The sequence below is a fragment of the Crinia signifera genome, chromosome 8 (genome assembly GCF_055691185.1).
Source record: "Crinia signifera chromosome 8, ASM5569118v1, whole genome shotgun sequence".
Taxonomy (NCBI): domain Eukaryota; kingdom Metazoa; phylum Chordata; class Amphibia; order Anura; family Myobatrachidae; genus Crinia; species Crinia signifera.
Window position 1 is genome coordinate 13,668,619 of NC_139224.1, and position 4,677 is coordinate 13,673,295.

The 4,677-nt window shown below is 41.0% G+C and overlaps 1 non-coding gene across 1 annotated transcript; it reads right to left on the reverse strand.

Moving 5' to 3' along the window:
- Positions 1-4,237: 4,237 nt before the first annotated feature.
- On the reverse strand, positions 4,238-4,310 carry TRNAR-CCG (transfer RNA arginine (anticodon CCG)). Its single transcript has one exon. It is a non-coding gene; the product is annotated as a tRNA-Arg (tRNA).
- Between the last annotated feature and the right edge of the window lie 367 nt (positions 4,311-4,677).

Below are 4,677 nucleotides of genomic sequence, written 5' to 3' on the forward strand. Positions count from 1 at the left end.
TTTCCTGATGAAATCCCCTCCACTGGAAAAAAGGGCAGGACACAAAAAAGGTGCAAAGTTTGCTATAAAAAGGGAATAAGAAAGCAAACTATTTTCCAGTGTGACACTTGCCCCGACAAACCCGGCCTATGTATAAAGGAGTGTTTTAAAATATACCACACATCTATGGATTATTAGGTTCATAATTTCACCGTGCTTCGGGGGTCTTGCTAATGCCACATAGCACCCACCATTCATTCCACCAGAATCTGAGCCGCAAAATCCAAAAATCACTCCTTCCCTTCTGAGTCCTGCCATGCACCCAACTGGTATTTTTTGGTCACATGTGAGGCATTGCCGTACTCGGGAGAAATTGGGGCACAGATTTTGGGGTGCTTTTTCTCCTTCATACCTTTTGAAAATGAAAAATTTTGAGCCAGAACTGCATTTTTGTGTAAAAAAATGTAATTTTTCATTTTCACTGCCCACTTGTATCAAAATTGGTGAAACCCCTGGGGGTTTGAAATGTACACTATACCCCTAGATGAATTCCCTGAGGGGTGTAGTTTGCAAAATGAGGTCACTTGTGGGGGGGTTCCACTGTATTGGTGCTTTGGGGGTCTTGCTAATGCGACATAGCACCCACCATCATTCCACCAGAATTTGTGCTGCAAAATCCAAATATCACTCCTTCCCTTCTGAGTCCTGCCACTTTTTGGTCACACATGAGGCATTGCCGTACTCGGGAGAAATTGGGGCACAGATTTTGGGGTGCTTTTTCTCCTTCATACCTTCTGAAAATGAAAAATTTTGAGCCAGAACTGCATTTTTGTGTAAAAAAATGTAATTTTTCATTTTCACTGCCCACTTGTATCAAAATTGGTGAAACCCCTGGGGGTTTGAAATGTACACTATACCCCTAGATGAATTCCCTGAGGGGTGTAGTTTGCAAAATGGGGTCACTTGTGGGGGGGTTCCACTGTATTGGTGCTTTGGGGGTCTTGCTTATGCGACATAGCACCCACCATCATTCCACCAGAATTTGTGCTGCAAAATCCAAATATCACTCCTTCCCTTCTGAGTCCTGCCACTTTTTGGTCACACATGAGGCATTGCCGTACTCGGGAGAAATTGGGGCACAGATTTTGGGGTGCTTTTTCTCCTTCATACCTTCTGAAAATGAAAAATTTTGAGCCAGAACTGCATTTTTGTGTAAAAAAATGTAATTTTTCATTTTCACTGCCCACTTGTATCAAAATTGGTGAAACCCCTGGGGGTTTGAAATGTACACTATACCCCTAGATGAATTCCCTGAGGGGTGTACTTTTCAAAATGGGGTGACTTGTGGGGGGGTTCCACTGTATTGGTGCAACATAGCACCCACCATTCATTCCACCAAAATCTGTGCTGCAAAATCCAAAAATCACTCCTTCCCTTCTGAGTCCTGCCATGAACCCAACTGGTATTTTTTGGTCACATGTGAGGCATTGCCGTACTCGGGAGAAATTGGGGCACAGATTTTGGGGTGCTTTTTCTCCTTCATACCTTTTGAAAATGAAAAATTTTGAGCCAGAACTGCATTTTTGTGTAAAAAATGTAATTTTTCATTTTCACTGCCCACTTGTATCAAAATTGGTGAAACCCCTGGGGGTTTGAAATGTACACTATACCCCTAGATGAATTCCCTGAGGGGTGTACTTTGCAAAATGGGGTGACTTGTGGGGGGGTTCCACTGTATTGGTGCTTGGGGGGTCTTGCTAATGCGACATAGCACCCACCAAAATTCCACCAGAATCTGAGCTGCAAAATCCAAAAATCACTCCTTCCCTTCTGAGTCCTGCCATGCACCCAACTGGTATTTTTTGGTCACATGTGAGGCATTGCCGTACTCGGGAGAAATTGGGGCACAGATTTTGGGGTGCTTTTTCTCCTTCATACCTTCTGAAAATGAAAAATTTTGAGCCAGAACTGCATTTTTGTGTAAAAAATGTAATTTTTCATTTTCACTGCCCACTTGTATCAAAATTGGTGAAACCCCTGGGGGTTTGAAATGTACACTATACCCCTAGATGAATTCCCTGAGGGGTGTACTTTGCAAAATGGGGTGACTTGTGGGGGGGTTCCACTGTATTGGTGCTTGGGGGGTCTTGCTAATGCGACATAGCACCCACCAAAATTCCACCAGAATCTGAGCTGCAAAATCCAAAAATCACTCCTTCCCTTCTGAGTCCTGCCATGCACCCAACTGGTATTTTTTGGTCACATGTGAGGCATTGCCGTACTCGGGAGAAATTGGGGCACAGATTTTGGGGTGCTTTTTCTCCTTCATACCTTCTGAAAATGAAAAATTTTGAGCCAGAACTGCATTTTTGTGTAAAAAATGTAATTTTTCATTTTCACTGCCCACTTGTATCAAAATTGGTGAAACCCCTGGGGGTTTGAAATGTACACTATACCCCTAGATGAATTCCCTGAGGGGTGTACTTTGCAAAATGGGGTGACTTGTGGGGGGGTTCCACTGTATTGGTGCTTGGGGGGTCTTGCTAATGCGACATAGCACCCACCAAAATTCCACCAGAATCTGAGCTGCAAAATCCAAAAATCACTCCTTCCCTTCTGAGTCCTGCCATGCACCCAACTGGTATTTTTTGGTCACATGTGAGGCATTGCCGTACTCAGGAGAAATTGGGGCACAGATTTTGGGGTGCTTTTTCTCCTTCATACCTTTTGAAAATGAAAAATTTTGAGCCAGAACTGCATTTTTGTGTAAAAAAATGTAATTTTTCATTTTCACTGCCCACTTGTATCAAAATTGGTGAAACCCCTGGGGGTTTGAAATGTACACTATACCCCTAGATGAATTCCCTGAGGGGTGTAGTTTGCAAAATGGGGTCACTTGTGGGGGGGTTCCACTGTATTGGTGCTTGGGGGGTCTTGCTAATGCGACATAGCACCCACCAAAATTCCACCAGAATCTGAGCTGCAAAATCCAAAAATCACTCCTTCCCTTCTGAGTCCTGCCATGCACCCAACTGGTATTTTTTGGTCACATGTGAGGCATTGCCGTACTCGGGAGAAATTGGGGCACAGATTTTGGGGTGCTTTTTCTCCTTCATACCTTCTGAAAATGAAAAATTTTGAGCCAAAACTGCATTTTTGTGTAAAAAATGTAATTTTTCATTTTCACTGCCCAGTTGTATCAAAATTGGTGAAACCCCTGGGGGTTTGAAATGTACACTATACCCCTAGATGAATTCCCTGAGGGGTGTAGTTTGCAAAATGGGGTCACTTGTGGGGGGGTTCCTAAATTTTAGAATCTTATGGTGCCTAGAAACCTACATGGTGCCTAAAAAATAATCTCATAAAAAGGAGGCTCCAAAATCAAGTAGGTGCTCCTTCTATTATGAAGCCTGTGGTTTGGTCAACGTGCACACTAGGGCCACATATAGGATATTTATGAAAACAAAAGAATTGGGGGAATCAATTTTTAGTCACATTTCTCTAGTAAAATGTACTGTGTTCCTTAGAAAAATGTATTAAAATTGCAAATCTGCAAAAAAAATGAAATTTTGAAATTTCACCTACACTTTGTTTTAATTCCTGTGAAACACCTAAAGGGTTAACAAACTTCCAAAATGCTGTTTTGAATACTGTGAGGGGTGCAGTTTTTGAAATGGTATCATTTATGGGGGTGTCTCACATACAAGTCCCTCAAAGTCACATCAGAACTGAACTGGTCCCTAAAAAAATCAGTGTTTGAAATTTTCTTTAAAATTTGAGAATTTGCTATTCATATTGTAAGCCTCCTAGTGTCCAAAAAAAATAAAAGGAAGTTGAAATAATGATGGAAACATAAAGTAGACATATGGTCTATGTTAGTTATTAACTATTTTGAGTGGTATGATTATTTGTCTCACAAGCAGAAAATTTAACATTTTGCAAATTGCAAAATTTTCCATTTTTTCACGACATTTTGGTATTTTTCACAAAAAAACACAGACTGTATCGACCCAAATTTACCACTAATTTGAAGTACAATGTGTCACGAAAAAACAATCTCAAAATCACTGGGATAAGTAAAAGCAAAAAAAAGTTATCCCCACTTAAGTGAGACATGTCAGATTTGAAAAAAAGGGCTCTGTCAGGAACGCAAAAACTGGCTCTGTCAGGAAGGGGTTAAAGATGGTTGTGTATCAAAATAATCCAAGAGGAAATATCAGCATGACTTTGAAAGGTTTTAATGAGAATTAAAGAGAAGTGAACCAGGTGGGATTTGAACCCACAATCCTCAGCTTCGGAGGCTGATGCCTTATCCATTAGGCCACAGGGCCTCAGCTGCTTCAACAAAATTTGAGCTTGGGAGTGACTTACCGCTGCCATTACTAAACTTGGTACTCATTAGAAAAAAAGATTCCATTTGGCCAGGGGCAGTGCTTCTAGCTACATATTCATTGCACATTAAGACAAGGGCTATTTCCAAAAAAAGATTATTTGGGTTTTATTTTTCAAAGTAGTCAGATAAGATGGCTTTTAGATGTAAGAGCAACTGGAGCACAACGTTCTATGAGACCATGCTTCCAGGAGTCCACGGCAGTATTAAAAATTGTTCAGAAGGAAACTTTTCCATTGACAATGTGAGGCAGATTAAACGATCCTCTATTTCCATTGTACAACCCTTATTTTTCATGAAAATATTTC